Source organism: Salvelinus sp. IW2-2015, linkage group LG27 (genome assembly GCF_002910315.2).
Source record: "Salvelinus sp. IW2-2015 linkage group LG27, ASM291031v2, whole genome shotgun sequence".
Taxonomy (NCBI): Eukaryota; Metazoa; Chordata; class Actinopteri; order Salmoniformes; family Salmonidae; genus Salvelinus; species Salvelinus sp. IW2-2015.
In genome coordinates this window covers 12,342,418-12,361,520 of record NC_036867.1, presented here as the reverse complement: position 1 = coordinate 12,361,520, position 19,103 = coordinate 12,342,418, and the positions used below count along the sequence as shown (strand labels likewise).

Genomic DNA, 19,103 nt, shown 5'->3' with positions numbered 1-19,103 from the left:
GATCACAGACATCTTTTGCCTTTGCTTCCCTCTCCATTGAAGAATGCTTACATTGTCAGCAAGTTTTGCAGTGTTCTCATGGGAACATTTGAATGTAAGTATTGAATGACAAAGACACTAACAATACTGAAGAAACAAACAAACACAATGCAAATATTACAGTACACATGCAAGCAATAGGGAATAAATTATTAAGAAAACATAAAGCAGTAGATCTGTTCCTTTTGCACTATTTATATGCTTCCCAATGCGTACATTTTGTTTTTGCGTCTTTTACTTTCGGTCTTGTACACCAGCTTCAAAAATCTGAAAATACAATATTTTGGATTATGGAAAAGATATTTCACAGCAGTTTAGATGGTACAATGATTCGTTACACTATACTTGCTTGTTTTGTCACATAAACTGAAAATAGGTGAACTAGTCGAATTTTAGCAACCAGGAAGTGGCGGAGACATTTCTGCGTAGTTCATCTTTAATACATTGTGGTAAATAGGTTATAAAAGCTTTAACATTGTCACGGTGTTTTAGAATAGCTACATTTATTCTCCCATTTATTTTCTCAAAAAAGGAAGATGGCCTTGTCAGAAAATCACAGGAACAAATGCCTCTGGGCTTTTCTCTAACATCAATCTTCATTTTTTTCCCCTAAATTTCCTTTTCTCCTTTTCTCCGTGAGCCTCACCAGCTGTTGTTGCAGATGGGCGAAGCAGGAACAGACCCCACTCTAATAACACTATCTATTCCCACATAAGCAGACAAACAAATGGAAGCAGCTTGGCTAACCATGTGAGAATAGCAGCAACCTTTTATAATTACGCAGACAGAGAGGTATAGTGATTGTGATGACGTATGAAATGTTAGACACCTCCAACATAGCGTAAATAACCTGAGAGAAATAGGGTCACACAAGCCACATTTTTCCTCTTGTTATCACTAGCTGTTTCCCTCTGTCTAGGTCTATGCTCACGATCTCACACTATTTCCCTCTCTACCTCTCTTGCTTTATTCAGTCCTTTTCTCAGAATGCACTTATTTTCCTTTATTCTCTGTCACTCTGCTGTTTATTTCTGTTCATTTCTATCAATGCTTCTCTCACTCATTCCCTCATCTCCTTTCCAATATCATCCGATACCTCTGCTTTGGATTTGGACTTTCGATAAGGAGGAGAGAAATGAGTGAACCTTTTTCTCTCCTCCTTGTCGAGGGCCCAATCTTGCCAGCTTGTGACTCTGACATGTAAGCTTTTAGCTCCGTAAGCACAGAGATTTAAGGAAAAGGTGGCTTCTATTGAAAGGCCTTTGTGAGCATCCGCCTTCTTTGTGGTGATAGCATCAAGTGTCACAGAGCAGAGTAGAGGTCTGTTGTGTGTGTGTGTGTTAGGAGATTCAGACTGAAAACGTTGACTTTAGATCAGATTTAATTCAAGACCAACCTAAATACAAACTGAGGATAAATGGTGTGGAGCTATTTTATGAGAAAGTCACTGTTATACAGTTCTAAAATGTGGAAAATCAGTTGTTGTGAATTGTAACATTCATTAATTATCTACCTAGTAACTAATCTACTGTATTCAGGCTGGTCAGATATTGTTAATTGTTTTAGGAAGAACAGGAAGTAGTGGAGTTAATGGATGGGTCTAACTGTGGTCAGTTCATCATTAAATCTGCAAAAGAGTCATCAGTCTCCATCCAGTGTTTGTTTACGTAGCCATTCATCCTCCACCATCTAAAGAACCGTCCAACTACAATGTATTTTCTGTTTTGCAGGTACTGTCTGCAGCTGCTTGGAAGTACTGTATTGTCGCTGTCTGATAAAAATCTCGTAACCTCATTTTTGCCAATGTAATATTTTTTGACATTTATTGAAAACGGTAACTCCTCTCAATGTACTCTGAACATTTCATGACTCTAAGGACCAAAATTGTTTTTTCAAAATAGCTTCTAAAGTTTAATAATTGTATGTTCGTTAAATATGCAATATGTAACTTTCTGGGTGACCCCACCAAATTCACATAGACATTTTAGTCTATAGATCTGTCATTCTTATTGAAAGCAAGTCTAAGAAGTGCTAGATCTGTTCTATGTGCGCTATTTCTTTTACTTTTGGTTTTGTACACCAGCTTCAAACTGCTGAAAATACAATATTTTGCGTTGTGGAAAATATATATCACAGCTTTCGATGGTGCAGTAATTCTTTACACAAAGACTGCTTGTTTTGTCTCAAACTGAAATTAGGCGAACTATTCGAATTCTAGCAACCAGAAAGTGGCGGCAGCGATTTCTGCATGTTGCACCTTTAAAAGTTTCTGCTTTGGAGATGAGGTTTTCCTCAGACGACGACGGTATAGGTCAAGGTTTTATATCTAGACTAAAACTGTATCAGGCACAACATACTGTATCTACTAGAGCTGTTTGTATTGTTACGGTGGGTGTTTTAGATCATACTTACTATTGTGTGTAGCCTTTGTTATTTTTAGATACAAAATTAGACAGCACTTCAAGTAGTTGACAATTATCAACCTTAATATAATCAGTGTACTGAAAGTCTTTTTTTTTTGCTCAACTGTCAGATGTCACAAGCATGATGATAATGAGTGACACTGTTAACCCAATGGCAAATGAAGCAACTTGAGTAAATAGGCACAACCTTAAAGCCAAGATGCGTCAAAATAGAAAGCTAATTATAGGTACACCATGTATATTTTGGCTGTCCGTCTTCATATTTAAATGCCTTTTCCGCTGTCTTTGACTTCCTGCCCTTGTCAGTCTTAATGAGGAGTGGTCGAGTGGATCACATGTCTTTGTGGAGCCAGTCAGGGTAATGTACTGTGATGCTCTGAACAGATGGAGACAGGCTCCATGTTGAATTGGAGTGACTGAGTGGTTTGAACCCTGTTGATCTATCAGATCAGAAGTGTCGACTGGCGGACCTTAGTGAAGGTGGTCCTGTCAATCAAGAGCCCATAACGTTGAAATATCATGTTGATTGAAAGTAATGGGCTCATTTTAAAACCAAAATGTAGGCAGTTGTGTACGTTCGTGCGTGTGTACTGAATGTGTGTAATGAATGTGTGTGCATTTGGGCTCTCTGGCCAATGGGATGACCTGCCTCATGTATTGGGCGCCCCTCAAGCTTTAACCCCCTATTCCACATAGAGCTGTAGCTTAGCTGTGACTGCAGCATTGACTAGCTCCGTAGCTGACTTGACTCTGTGCCAAGTTTTTTTTCTCCATTTGGCCATCAAGGAGATTCACAGCCCCCTTTGAGAGGATGGGTTTATAATAAACAAACAGGATAAAGCCAAGAATGATGTTTAGAGGCCCAGATAAGTAGAACGGGTCATACCACAGAGTAGTGACCTGGCACCATGAATTCCACTGATAATATTTTAAAAGCTTGTGTGGACAAAAAAGAAGGGGAAAAGTAAAAGAAAGGGTGACAAAGGGATGGACTAGTTTTGGGGTGAAACACGAGTCAGAGGAATCCATATTTATGATTTATAATTTTTATTACAATCTCTATTAGCTGCTGTAGAAGAAGCAGCTACTCTTCCTGGGGTCCACACAAAACACAAAATATTCACTGCTGTGTTTGAATGATCAAGGTAGAGGAATCAAGGTGTGGAGAGAAAGATTTGATAGGAAAATGACCGTCTTTTTTCTTTAAAAACAATGTAGTGGGAATCTATTTACTTCAGATGTGTCAATATAAAGTGGGTGGAATGGTTCTTAATAATGAAAGGATGTTTTGAAAGCAGAGAGGATTGTGTGGAAGAGATACAGCTGGATTCGGGGATCATAACATCTCCTGAGTGGCATGTTGATACTGACAGACAGCCCCTTTTATTTATCCAGTAAAGCTCTGAATAGAATAAGAGGATATACAGTGCATTCGGAAAGTATTCAGATCCCTTTACTTTTCCAACATTTTGTTACGTTACAGCCTTGTTCTAAAATTGAATAAATCGTTTTTTCCCCCTCATCAACTACACACAATAACTCATAATGACAAAGCACAGAGAGTTTTTTAGAAATGTTTGAACATTTTACATAAGTATTCAGACCCTTTTACTCAGTACTTTGTTGAAGCACCTTTGGCATCAATTACAGCCTCGAATCTTCTTGGGTATGACGCTACAAGCTTGGCACACCTGAAGTTGGGGAGTTTCTCCCATTCTTCTCTGCAGATCCTCTCAAGCTCTGTCAGATTGGATGGGGAGTGTCGCTGCACAGCTATTTTCATGTCTCTTCAGAGATATTCGATCGGGTTCAAGTCCGGGCTCTGGTTGGGCCATTCAAGGACATTCAGAGACTTGTCCCGAAGCCACTCCTGCGTTGTCTTGGCTGTGTGCTTAGCGTTTTTGTCCTGTTGGAAGGTGAACCTTTGCCCCAGTCTGAGGTCCTGAGTGCTCTAAAGCAGGTTTTCATCAAGGATCTTTCTGTACTTTGCTCCGTTCATCTTTCCCTCAAACCTGACTAGTCTCCCAGTCCCTGCCACTGAAAAACATCCCCACTGCGTGATGCTGCCACCACCATGCTTCACCGTAGGGATGGTGCCAGGTTTCTTCTACACGTGACGCTTGGCATTCAGGCCAAAGAGTTCAATCTAGGTTTCATCAGATCAGAGATCTTGTTTCTCATGGTCTGAGAGTCCTTTTGTCTGGTTGAGTGCAGCAGAGATGGTTGTCCTTCTAGAAAGTTCTCCCATCTCCTCAGAGGAACTGTGGAGCTCTGTCAGAGTTACCATCGGGTTCTTGGTCACCTCCCTGACAAAGGCCCTTCTCCCCCGATTACTCAGTTTGGCCAGGCGGACAGCTCGAGGAAGAGTCTTGGTGGTTCCAAATTTCTTCCGTTTATGAATGATGGAGGCCACAGTGTTCTTGGGGACCTTCAATGCTGCAGAAATATTTTGGTACCCTTCCCCAGATCTGGGCCTCGACACAATCCTGTCTCGGAGCTTTACAGACAATTCCTTTGACCTCATGGCTTGGTTTTTGCTCTGACATGCATTGTCAACTGTAAGACCTTATATAGACAGGTGTGTGCCTTTCCAAATCATGTTCAATCAATTGAATTTACCACAGGTGAACTCCAATCAAGTTGTAGAAACATTTCAAGAATGATCAATTGAAACAGGATGCACCTGAGCTCAATTGGAGTCTCATAGCAAAGGGTCTGAATACTTATGTAAATAAGGTATTTCTGTTTTTATTTTTAATATATGTGCAAAACAATTTACAAACCTTTTTTCGCTTTGTCATTATGGTGTATTTCGTGTAGATTCATGAGGAAAATAAATAATTTAATACATTTTAGAATAAGGCTGTAACATAACAAAATGTGGAAAAAGTGAAGGGGTCTGAATACTTTCCGAATGCACTGTACTGTATATCAGCTTGTAAATGTAAATGAATCATCATTTACTGTTGCACAAGCATTTGAAATGGTTTCTGCATCATCATGATGTTGATTTCACACTACGTTGAGGTAAAAATGAGTATAATGCTTGTATGGATGTCAACCACAACACATTAATGTCATCGTCACTAATCGACTGCATTACAGTTAAAAACGTCTTTGACTACCACTGAGTTCTGTATGCTAGCTATGCTACCAGCTTGTACAAACAGGAGTTAGCATTTAGCAGTCACTTCTTCTAAACCTGAAAAGGGACAACTTCTAAATCTTATGCAGCGAAAACAGCCAAATATATCAAAATCGGACTTAAGTACCCACATTGTGGGCCCGTTACAATACATAAATCATGACGTATTTGACGAATATACACTTTGTTAGATCAGATTTGTTGAGTGTGCGCCAATCTGGTCATGGTAATGGTCTGTGTTCCGTTGACCCCTTTACCGCATCTACAGTATGTCATAAACCCTCAAAGTTCCAGAATGGGTGAAAATGGCAGCCGTATTAGTCAGGGAGAAATCCAAACCATTCTAATTGGAATGAATGGCAGTAGAGGCATAATCCAGATTTTTCTAATGCAGGAAAATAAAAGTAAGGCATGTGATTTATCAGAAATTGTGTAATCTAATTATTTTCAACCTAAAATATTGTCGTATAATTAATTATAAATAAAGTTTGAACGGGTTTAATAAAATATTTTCTGTATAAATAGCCTCTAAAATATATGTGAACAGACCATAAATGTCTAAATGCTTTGTTTTCCTGGGAAGCTACAAGGGCTATTATATGATACAATATCAGTACCTGTTGCATTTACAACTTGTCTATCATTAACTGATTTTAGCCAGTGTATGCATTGTTTGTAATGTTGGCATATTGGCAGTTAATTTGAAAAATATATGGAATCCTTCCTCTAAAACTGGTTGGCTGGCTAACTAAGAAACATACAGTGCAGATAGCCTAGCGGTTAAGCGCATTAGGCCAGCAACCAAAAGGTTGCTGGTTTGAATTGCTATTTTTAGACAGCACTTAAAGTAGGTAATAATTATCAACCAAAAAATCTGCAAACTGAAAGTCTTTATTTTTTTGCTCAACTGTTAGATCTCACAAGCATGATGATAATGAGTGACATTGTTAACCCAATGGCAAATGAAGCACCATGAGTAAATAGGCACAACCTTAAAGCCAAGATGCATTAAAATAGAAAGCTAATTTTAGGTACACCATGTATATTTTAGCTGTCCGTCTTCGTATTTAAATGCCTCTTCCACTGTCTTTGACTTCCTGCTCTTGTCAGTCGTAATGAGGAGTGGTCGAGTGGATCACATGTCTTTGTGGAGCCACTCAGGGTAATGTACTGTGATGCTCTGAACAGATGGAGACAGGCTCCATGTTGAATTGGAGTGACTGAGTGGTTTGAACCCTGTTGATCTATCAGATCAGAAGTGTCGACTGGCAGACCTTAGTGAAGGTGGACCTGTCAATCAAGAGTCCATAACGTTGAAATATCATATTGATTGAAAGGAATGGGCTCATTTAAAAACCATATAGGGAATAAAATGTAGGCAGCGGTGTACGTGTGTGCGTATACTGAATGAGTGTGTACTGAATGAGTGTGTACTTGGGCTCTCTGGCCCATGGGATGACCTGCCTCATGCATTGGGCGCCCCTCAAGCGTTAACCCCCTATTCCAGATAGAGCTGTAGCTTAGCTGTGACTGCAGCCTTGACTAGCTCCGTAGCTGACTTGACTTTGTGCCAAGTTTTTTTCTCCATTTGTCCATCAAGGAGATTCCCTGGCTGGCTAGCTAGCTAACAAACATAAAGGGGAGATAGCCTAGCGGTTAAGGCCAGTAACTGAAAGGTTGCTGGTTTGAATCACTTAGATAACTAGGTGAAAAATCTGTCGATGTGCACTTGAGCAAAGCACTTAACCCTAATTGCTCCTGTAAGTCGCTCTGGATAAGAGTTTCTATTAAAATTCATTATTTTACACAATATCTTTTCACAGCACTGGCAAACCATGGTTGACCAATTCCCTGACCAAAATGGCTGACCTTTAGAAGGTTCATGTACATTCTAGTATTCTAATTCCTAACTCTATGGTCAGACCAGAGTATCATGGTGTGTATCTCTAGTCAGTACAATCCTGTTGACAGAAATCTGCTTCAGCAGCCTCTGTACTGGATGTGAGGCAAAACTCACAACATGTTTATTTTTAGACTCCAGAGTGCTGATTGAGTTGAGAGTGATTTAATAAGCAGGGGGAGATTGACGTTGCTGGGTTTTAGACATCACACTGGAAGGTTAGCCACATAAAGCAGACCTTTAGGAGTAGGAGGGAAGAGGGAGGGAGGATTCGCTGTTCACTGCACTGACTGACGCATATAAGTGGTCACCTGGGGGCCTTAGAAACCGTGCCTAAGTACCAAATATATAAGTACCCAAATGTGTGTGCATTAGAAAACTTTTGCTTTGCTCTATTATACTGAACAAAAATAAACAGCAAAAAAAGAAACGTCCCTTTATCAGGACCCTGCCTTTCAAAGATAATTCGTAAAAATCTAAATAACTTCACAGATCTTCATTGTAAAGGATTCTAACACTGTTTCCCATGCTTGTTCAATGAACCATAAACAATTAATGAACATGCACCTGTGGAACGGTCGTTAAGACACTAACAGCTTACAGACAGTAGGCAATTAAGGTCACAGTTATGAAAACTTAGGACACTAAAGAGGCCTTTCTACTGACTCTGAAAAACACCAAACCAAAGATGCCCAGGGTCCCTGCTCATCTGCGTGAACGTGCCTTAGGCATGCGGCAAGGAGGCATGAGGACTGCAGATGTGGCCAGGGCAATAAATTGCAATGTCCGTGAGACGCCTAAGACAGCGCTACATGGAGACAGGGCGGACAGCTGATCATCCTCGCAGTGGCAGACCATGTGTAACAACACCTGCACAGGATCGGTACATCCGAACATCACACCTGCAGGACAGGTAGAGGATGACAACAACAACTGTCCGAGTTACACCAGGAACACACAATCCCTCCATCAGTGCTCAGACTGTCCGCAATAGGCTGAGAGAGGCTGGACTGAGGGCTTGTAGGCCTGTTGTAAGGCAGGTCCTCACCAGACATCACCGGCAACAACGTCGCCTATGGGCACAAACCCACCCTCGCTGGACCAGACAGGACTGGCAAAAAGTGCTCTTCTTTGAAGAGTCGGGTTTTGTCTCATCAGGGGGGATGGTTTATCATTGAAGGAATGAGCATTACACCAAGGCCTGTACTCTGGAGCGGGATCGATTTGGAGGTGGAGGTTCCGTCATGGTGTGTCACAGCATCATCGGACTGAGCTTGTTGTCATTGCAGGCAATCTCAACACTGTGCGTTACAGGGAAGACATCCTCCTCCCTCATGTGGTACCATTCCTGCAGGCTCATCCTGACATGGCCCTCCAGCATGACAATGCCACCAGCCATACTGCTCGTTCTGTGTGTAATTTCCTGCAAGACAGGAATGCCAGTGTTCTGCCATGGCCAGCGAAGAGCCCGGATCTCAATCCCATTGAGCATGACTGGGACCTGTTGGATCAGAGGGTGAGGGCTAGGGCCATTCCCCCCAGAAATATCCGGGAACTTGCAGGTGCCTTGGTGGAACAGTGGGGTAACATCTCACAGCAAGAACTGGCAAATCTGGTGCGGTCCATGAGGAGGAGATGCACTGCAGTACTTAATGCAGCTGTTGGCCACACCAGATACTGACTGTTACTTTTGATTTTGACCCCCCTCCCCCTTTGTTCAGGGACACGTTATTCAATTTCTGTTAGTCACATGTCTGTGGAACTTGTGCAGTTTATGTCTCAGTTGTTGAATCTTGTTATGTTCATACAAATATTTACACATGTTAAATTTGCTGAAAATAAACACGTTGACAGTGAGAGGACGTTTCTTTTTTTTCTGAGTTTATTAACGCAACATGCAATAATTTCAACGATTTGACTGAGTTACGGTTCATATAAGGGAATCAGTGAATTGAAATAATTCATTAGGCCCTAATCTATGGATTTCACATGACTGGGCAGGGGCACAAGCCTATACTCTCCCAGGCCCACCCACTTGGGAGCCCACCCACTGGGGAGCCAGGCCCAGCCAATCAAAATAAGTTTTTCTCCACAAAAGGGCTTCATTACAGGCAGAAATTCTCCTCAGTTTCATCAGCTGTCCAGGTGGCTGGTCTCAGATGATCCTGCAGGTGAAGAAGCCGGATGTGGAGGTCCTGGGCTGGTATGGTTACACATGGTCTGCAGTTGTGAGGCCGGTTGGACGTACTGCCAAATTCTCTAAAACAACGTTGGAAGTGGCTTATGAACATTAAATTCTCTGGCAACAATTCTGGTGGACATTCATGCATTCGGCATGCCAATTGAACGCTCTCTCAAAACATGAGACGTCTGTAGTATTTTGTTGTGTGACAAAACTGCACATTTTAGAGTGGTCTTTTATTGTTCCCAGCACAAGGTGTACCTGTGTAATCATCATGCTGTTTAATCAGCTTCTTGATATGCCACACCTGTCTGGTAGATGGATTATCTTGGCAAAGGAGATATGCTCACTAACAGCGATGTAAACAAATGTGTGCACAACATTTTAGAGAAATAAGCTTTTTGCGCGTATGGAACATATCTGGAATAACAAATGGCTCATGAAAAATGGGACCAACACTTTACATGTTGCGTTTACATTTTTGTTCAGTATATATATATTTCATATCTTAAAGTCTGGCAGCCTGCAGCAAAGATACGCTCTGGGACTGACCTAGTGACATTCAAACAGAAGGCGTGTGGCATAGAGCAAGGCACCCTGGGACTAGGGCATTGGCCCTCCAGACATGCCAGATGGAGTCTCAGGAAGGGTGATATAAAGCGTGCTAACAGCCCCTGAACACTTCCTCAGATACAGGCAAACACTGTGGCTAGCAATATGAGAGATTAACCTCTCGATATGTAAATTGAGCACACTGCTGCATCACATGCGTAAAACAGCACCGATGTAGGCATAGAGATCTACATTACACAGACATACACTGTACATGATGATGATAATACAACTTTACTCCTATTATCCAAGCAGTCCGCAACCCCACTATCCTTCAGAAAGTTGGTGATCTAGTTAGTAGTGTTACAGGATATTGGCAGATATGTGTGGCAGGTCAAAACCTATTTATGCTAACATCGATACACCTTTCCATGTACTGTATTGATCAGAGTGCCACAGCACTAGCCTACTGATAAATATATAAATAAACAGCTTATTGACCGAAACTGTACAGTAGGTAAAAAGCCAGCAACACTACCAATTACACACCCATACCCATATCGATCACATAGACTTCAACTGTAGCACTGTCCTTCTGAGATTGAAGCATCCAGACTTGTATCCCCTCTACACCGCAGGGATCGATATATATTGACTAATGAGACTGCTTTATGAGATTCACCCTGCGAGAAAGTTATTGCCTCTGACTAAGCAGCGGCTGTATCCAGGGACATTGGTGTTCTAAGACAACAGAGCTCATCTTTTTTTTTAAACACAGTAGAATCAAGAGGATATTTTTTGTGGTGAAACTTTGTCATCATCGATCAGAGACAAACATTATTTGATGATGCAGGGAGAGGTATGTTACAATTAGTGATGCACCGAAATGACATTTTTGGCCGATACCGATATCCGATATTTTCCTTGCCAAAAAAAACTATACCGATAACCGATATATAAAACATTTGCGGCATTCTAGTACAGTTAAATAGTTAACACACACACACATGGATGCAGCGGTCTATGGCACGGCATCTCATTGCAAGAGGTGTCACTACAGTCCCTGGTTCGAATCCAGGCTGTATCACATCTGTCCGTGATTGGGAGTTCCATAGTGCGGCGCACAATTGGCCCAGCGTCGTCCGGGTTTGGCCGGGGTAGGCCGTCATTGTAAATAAGAATTTGCTCTTAACTGACTTGCCTAGTTAAATAAAGCTTACACACAAACATCACACTGACCAAAAAGTTATTTTGTTGGCATTTACGTATGTCCCCATTACCAGTAAAACATAATCAAAACCTATTTCTTTCACTTACTTGCTGTGCTGTTTCATAGTTCATTTGTTCAGTCGTATCATTCTCAACCAGGATTTCTATGGAACGCCGTTTGGGTCTTTGCGTGTCAAAAAATATACTATTTAACACTATTTGATGTGTCAAATAACACTATTTGACGTGTCAAATAAGTTTGTTGACCAATCAGGACCTGAATATGACTGAACGTCACATAATAATTTAACGCGTACATACATTTTTACGTAGTTATTACACATTGATTACACTATCACTCGTATTTCATGTCACAACAATTCATCGATACGTATGCTATGATGCTGATGAAGTTGTCTCGCGCACCTACAGTGCTGGTCATAAAAAAGCTAGCTAGCTCATGGATGCAAACAATGTTCTTCCCCAAAAACATAGCAAAACAACATAATCTGTTTCAGTTGCTATAGTTAGCTAGCTAACTATATATCTAGGTGTCATCATCTAAAATAACCCTCATTTATAAGACAGTTCTTATTTGATTAATGGTGGTCGGACCCATCTATGTAAGGCTAACCACAATAATGGACTTTGCGGTTAGCCTTCAAAATAAAAGTATGGCATAATTCTACTATTTGTATTCATTTGCATCACTGTCAATTACATACTTTTATTTTTATTTTGAAGGCAAACCGCAAATTGCACTATTGTGCCTATCCTTATTGTGGCTGGTTTCACAACACATAACCAGGTCCGGTCGACCCTCACTAGCCAGATGAAGCTAGCTGGCTGCTTATAATGTTAGCTTTGGGCAACAGGGTTAAGTAGCTGGCTAGCAATTTATTTATATGAACTGAAGTTCAATTTCATTAGGTGAACAACAAGTGGCAACCTAGCTAATACTTACAAGGATTCCTAAATCATTGCTAAGAATAATGAAAATGACTGCAGTTTCTACTGGTAATTGTTTTCAGGCTGGTTGTATTGGTGCTAGCTAGATACCAAGCTAAAGCTAGCTACCCCAGAAGTTGCGGTCGAACAAATGATGTTTTATTACCAATGCGGTATTGTAAATACATTGTTCGTGTCCGGTGTTTCCTTGTTTGTAGACTTTTTTTGTACAGCTTTGACAGTGCTAGTGTATCTTTTTTGACATGCAAAGACCCAAACGGCGTTCCATAGTATGTATGTCTTGAAGCTAATAGCAGTGACACTATTACTGTGTAACTCCGGTAGGGAAACATCTGAAAAATATCGCACTTGGTAGTGTGTACCGGTACTCGACCAGTCTGCGAAAGCCAACATCACCCACGACCGAGAACGGTTGATTGTCAAGGGCAATGAATTCCATTATCTTGGCTTTAATGGACTTCGCCTTTTGAGTTGTCTCGCTGAAATGTTCTTACTCTTTCGAATGACTGCTCGACTTGTTGACTGCTCGATCCACAGAGCAGACATTGTGGGCTAGGTTATGAATGCTGTGTTGCACGTGTAGCGCAAAATTTTACGTGGCGTCATTACTGCATGTACCTACGTTATATAGGTGTGCACGTCAGCTTTGATATCGGTTTTGCACATCAACGTTAAACTAGACATCGGCCAATACCTATGTTGACATTTTTAGCTAATATCGGCTGATTCCGATATGTGCACCGATATATCATCCCTAGTTACAATAATTGTTAAATATTGGCGTTGTTTTGAATAAGACACATACGAGGTGTAAAGGTACAATATGTTCCATGAATATATCACGCAGAGCACAGTGCAGTGCAATCTTCGGTTATTGAGCAGACAACAGCCTTCTCCTTGTTAAACTAAGCCTACTGATTGGGTGGTACAAAAGACCATCTTGTGCTTGTCACACATCAATGTTTTTGTTAAGTGTTACAATACCACTATCAATACCATATCAGTACGCTACGCACTTATCAGTACTTTTAGGGAACAAAAATATAAATGCAACATGTAAAGTGTTGGTCCCATGTTTCATGATCTGAAATAAAAGAGCATTTGTCCTTTGCCAAGATAATCCATCCACCTGACAGTTGTGGGATATCAAGGAGCTGATTAAACAGCATGATCATTACAAAGGTGCTCCTTGTGCTGGGGACAATAAAAGGCCACTCTAAAGTGTGCAGTTTTGTCACACAATACAATGCCACAGATGTCTCAAGTTTTGAGGGAGCGTGCAATTGGCATCCTGACTGCAGGAATGTCCACCAGAGCTGTTGCCAGATAATTAAATGTTAATTTCTCTACCATATGCCGCCTCCGAGGTCGTTTTAGAGAATTTGGCAGTACGTCCAACCGGCCTCACAACCGCGGAACATGTGTAACCACGCTAGCCCAGGACCTCCACACCCGGCTTCTTCACCTACGGGATCGTCTGAGACCAGCCACCCAGTTGTTGTTGCATGTTGCATTTATATTTTTGTTCAGTATGTATCAGTATCGTATTAGTACTCCAAATCGCAAGCTTTAAATTCCCAAAATATGTTTTATAAGTGCACTGTTTACTCATTCACTTGTATTTAACTTCGTGGTACAATAGTGCTCTTTTGAATTATCTGACATCAGAGAGAGATCTAGGGACATATTTCACATTCTTGCCTCGTCTCAAACCATTCTCTGATACAACTGTCACTTTTCATTGTGGCCCCTTTCATATATATTCATGAAGTCTAATAAGAAGAACATTTGTTTTGTTTTTATCCTGTTTATCATGTTCTGAAGGGCTATTTCATTTCACACCAAAGCTGAACTTCATCCCTCTCTTTCTCATATTCGTCTCCTCTGTCTGTTACAGACAATCTCCTTTCATAAATAAGCTCCAGAGAGAGTCATTAATTACAGGAGAAAGTCATTACATGTCTTCCGCATACTGAATGATGAAGCTCAGCGGAGACTCGTGTGTTAGTCGTTAATACATTCATTACCGGGCTTCAATCTGGCCTTCATCAGGAACAAGGATACAGCTGCATAATCAGCCTTCTCTTGATGCTGCCCAGTGACAAGACTTCCTTCATGAACTTGTTGGCTCTGTCACATCACAACCTACACAAACATTCCTAATTGGCCTGGTGCTCTTTAGGACACTTTGTTACTCCTGGGGAGAAACACACATTGGAATCATAGACCCTCTTGCAAAGTGGAGATTGAAGTGAAGGCTGAACAGATTCAGTATGTTAGACTTTATAGGAACTAACTATCTATGGCAGAAAGTAATTTGTACCCAGTGTTCATGTTTGAAGCTAGTAGGACTATAGGACTATAACATATTTACTCCACCCTCTCAAACTCATGTATTTACAAGTCAATTAAACAATTCAATTATTTCATTCTCTCTACATAATGATAAGTCCTATATAATATGCATTCGGAGGCTATTGATAGTGCATATAACCATATTGATGAAACATACAGTAGATGGTACACGCATACCCTCAACTGCAAGGGCGGATAGCCAAAAAGCAGCAAACAGTACAATGCTATAAATTAAATGTAACAAAATGATTTGCAGCAGGTATTCAAGAGCACATTAAGTATCTCATAAAAAGTCAATGGTTTTGTGCAAGCTCAATTTGAGAGAGCCAGAACCCCTTTTGACAGCCTGCAAATGGAGCGTGGCTTATAAGGTATTTTCTACAGTGTGGTAGCATGCCAGTTTCTGAATAGCTTAGTGCTGGCTAACGGATTAAACTGTCTATAGGCATTGAACACAATGGGATCGTATTACGTGGGGAAATTATGTTTTTATGCTTCTGACGTTATTGCCTCATTGTGAAGGAACAGAACATTGGACGGGGAGGCTGAAGAAAAGGCTGCAGCAAGTCTAGATGCACACCACTGGTGTTTGTGTGTGTGTGTGCGTGCGTGTGTGTGAGCGAAAAAGAGAGAGAGAGAGAGAGAGATCATCCAGGACCAGAGTTCCCCACATTCCTCAGAGAGATGGGGAACAGTAAACACTAAGCTGCCTGCAGCCCTGTCATAAATATTATTGGCTTTGATATGATGAGAGCCTCCAAATAATCCTCTTGCACTCTGTTAGGCGATTTGGAGAATGAATGTACACTGAATAAACATATGATGGCATATTGTGTGTGTGTGTGTGTGTGCGTGTGTAAGAAAATAACTGAAAGCACCATGTCATGGTATGTGTGTCATATGAGAATCAACAACTTCTGCCTTTGGTCAGTGTGGTCAATATACTGTAAATAAAGTAATACTTTATTTATGAATGTTTTCCGATAGATAACGTAGCTATAGAGTAAATACCCTGCCATCCATCCACTCTCCCATAATCCTTACTCTGCATTAGAAGGCCTATCAGCACTTCTCATTTCTCACTCTGTGTTGCATTATTCACTAGGTACTTCACCCAATGTTAATAGATTGAGTTGACAGATTTTGTGTCTTGCCCAGCTTTGGATGCAACTGGTAAAAAGCATTAAACGAGTGAGAACATTTCCTATGTTAGTAACCATCACATCATACTGTAGTAGGAATATTTTTTATTCTCTGCGATTATGAAATACTTTGCTAAACTAATAATTAACACAGGATATGCCATATATGAAAATAAAGGGTATGGGCACTTGAAGATTCTCCTTCCAAAAGCGCTATATAAAAACATTTTTCACATGTGTGTTTTTTCATCAGAAATGATTGCTTATGGGTACCCTCATTTGTGTGTAAAATATTACTGTTCTCTGATTTTTTTTATTCATACATTTTAGATGTGTATTAAAATGGGTTTTGTTGCAAAACGCTATATATCCATTGTTTAGATAGAATGGAATGTGTAAAACATAGCAGTACTACTTATTCCTCTGAGAGTTTGCAACAAACATGATTGTTTGTCCCACTGAAATGAAACCATCAAGTGATAGATTAAAAAAATAAAAAATAAATACATGTCTGTCATTGAACAACCCCGTGCCATGATTAGATGGGAGAAAACAGCGCACCAATCTCTTTCATAAATTCTGTAGTAAACAATAAATTGCTAATTTACTAACATTTCTGAAAATGGAAATTTAGCGTTTTGTAATGAAACTCCTCACTTTTAAACCCACAACAACTACTACTCTTTTACTTGCAATTTTCAACGTGTGTATAACTGGGTTTTTCCCCGTGCAGTGGTCAGGTTAATAAAGTGAATTAAAGTGCTAAGATTTCTATTGCTTTAACTCATTCATCTTGATGACTTTAATTCAATTTCCTAACACAGCAGACAAGGCAAAATGTGCTGACAAGTTTGTAGAGCAATACCAAGAAGCACTAAGTATGTCACTTACTTCATTTGTTTTCTTTATTCTTGGTGTTTACTTTATCTTGGTAACTGTCTGCCTCTCAGACATATCACTGGAGACTTGTTAGACACTGTATTACAACAGCAATTCACAGGGTCATATTTGATGATATGAACTTCTGATAAAATATAAACATAGTGGATGGCAAAATGAAGAGGCGAGAGGGGGCCTCCATTTCAAGCATTAAAGACTGTCCTCTAAATGGTCTATTTGTTTGGAACATATACGGTGTCAATGTACTCTTGTCAAGCATTAGGCACATTAACACTGTTTTTATGTGTCATTCACATTACGGATCCCACTGACATGAAATAACGTTTCTGTATCATGTTTCAGTTTCTATGCAGTACAAATGGTGAGGTGTAAGTGTGGCAGGGTGTTATGAGTTGTGTGCTGAAGGGTGAATGCAGAAGTGGGAACATTCCTGCTCAAGTTTAGCGTTGTCGCCTGGCTTTAGCTCACCCCTCCAAGACGTTCCTGTCACTAAAGCAACAGGACTCGGAAATGGTTTGAAAACTATGTTGCTTTATCAAGTCTGACCTCCAAAACAGCCAGGCTGACATTTGGACTGAGATTGCTGGTGGACTTGGTTGAATTTAGATCATAGACTGTAGTGAGGCTACTTTTATTAGGATTGGATTTTGAATGGTTACTTGATGACCAGACAATGGGGGATTATCTTTGGAGGTCAATTTGACATTAAGTTTACATATGTGTAGTTTCTCCTAATGTAATTCATTGGCATAAAAATTCAGTTTCCTGTGCTGTGATTCAAAGGAGAAGACATACCGTAGTAGAATTTGGTTGAAATATAAATGTGCTTTTATGCCTGAGGAGTTGCACAGCAATTTATGTTCAATTAAATTAGTCATGTTGAAAATTATAATTAGTCTTGTTAAGTGAAAAGATTGCCCAATTCCATATAGTGATAAAGCATGTCACGATTATAGCTGCTAGACTTGCTTTATTTTATTAATAGGGAACAAATCAAGACATCTAAAAGTATGAAACGATGTACTTCTGAAATCATTATAACATGGCATGTGAAGCATAGTTATGCTCTCTGAAAGTAGTGGGGTCCCTGCTGTTAGTAATTCCAACTTCAGAATGCACACAGGCAATTTTCTTGTATGTCAACTTCATCTTAGTGAGACACAATCACAAAATAAAATCTATTTGAACCAATGATGAGACACTTTCATTGATATCTGATTTGATTTGTGCATTCCTTCATGTGCATTGTTTTTTTCAGAAGTGGGGAATGAAATTGACTCGTCTACAAAGATATGATGTTTTTCAAAGCACCCAAGGTTAACATTTTCCTTATCTTTAACTACACTGTAAAGGGGTTACCATGAATTTGACAGTAATTTACAGGCAGCTCGATTGCTAGTCAAATTCTGTATTTAATATATTGGCTAGCTCCTTTGAACAGTGTCCTGACGAGAGGGCACATATTCTATGTCAGGCGAATTCGCGCACCATTAGTTCATTGTCATGTATGTATCCAAATAAATGGCACTAGAAAACAGTTTAAACAAATGCAAATGCAGCTACTTTGCTGTTATTCTGGCTGCACTGTTTGACATGACCGTGTTAGCCATAGTTGGCTAGCTAGCAAGCAAGGGATAAGAGTGCTGCCAGCCAGCATGGCAACGGAACATTTGGAACAAACAACTGGGTCGTGTATCTGGCAACCTAACCGATAGAATGAACGACCAGACGGCTTGGCTAGCGACCATAGATTTGTGTCGGGACTAGGCCTATATTTTCACGGTGGGATGACATAGTAGCCTATGAATACATTTATCAAAATAATGTTTTTTATTATATGGTAACCCGTTGTAGAAGAGCAATTTTACACTTTAGGTTGTGCTAAACAATTGTTTTAGCACGGCTGTGCTGATCTATGGTACTTGGCGGACTGCAGCACAGCCGTGCTAAAAAAGTAGTTTAGCACATGTACTTGTGTACAATTGCTTTAGTATTCTGTGGAGTGGAATTACAGTACCAATCGAAACCTAGCAATTTTAGAGCGGCAGGTAACCTAGTGGTTAGAGAGTTGCGCTAGTAACCAACAAGGTGAAAAATCTGCCGATGTACCCGATGTGCCGTACTACTACGGCTGACCCTGTAAAGCAACACATTTCACCGTCATTTACAGTATACTGCTGTAAAATGTTTCAGATTTTTTTTGTTTAACTGTTGATAATACCTCGAATTACCCTATGAATAGCAGTTTTTCGTTACAGTGTAGTACTTCTACTACAACTGTAAGTAT

At 40.3% G+C, this 19,103-nt stretch overlaps 1 protein-coding gene across 5 annotated transcripts in view; it reads left to right on the top strand.

Moving 5' to 3' along the window:
* Positions 1–19,103, top strand: part of LOC111953650 (RNA-binding Raly-like protein) — a 149,078-nt gene that overhangs the window by 25,917 nt on the left and 104,058 nt on the right. The gene's annotated exons all lie outside the window — the stretch shown is intronic.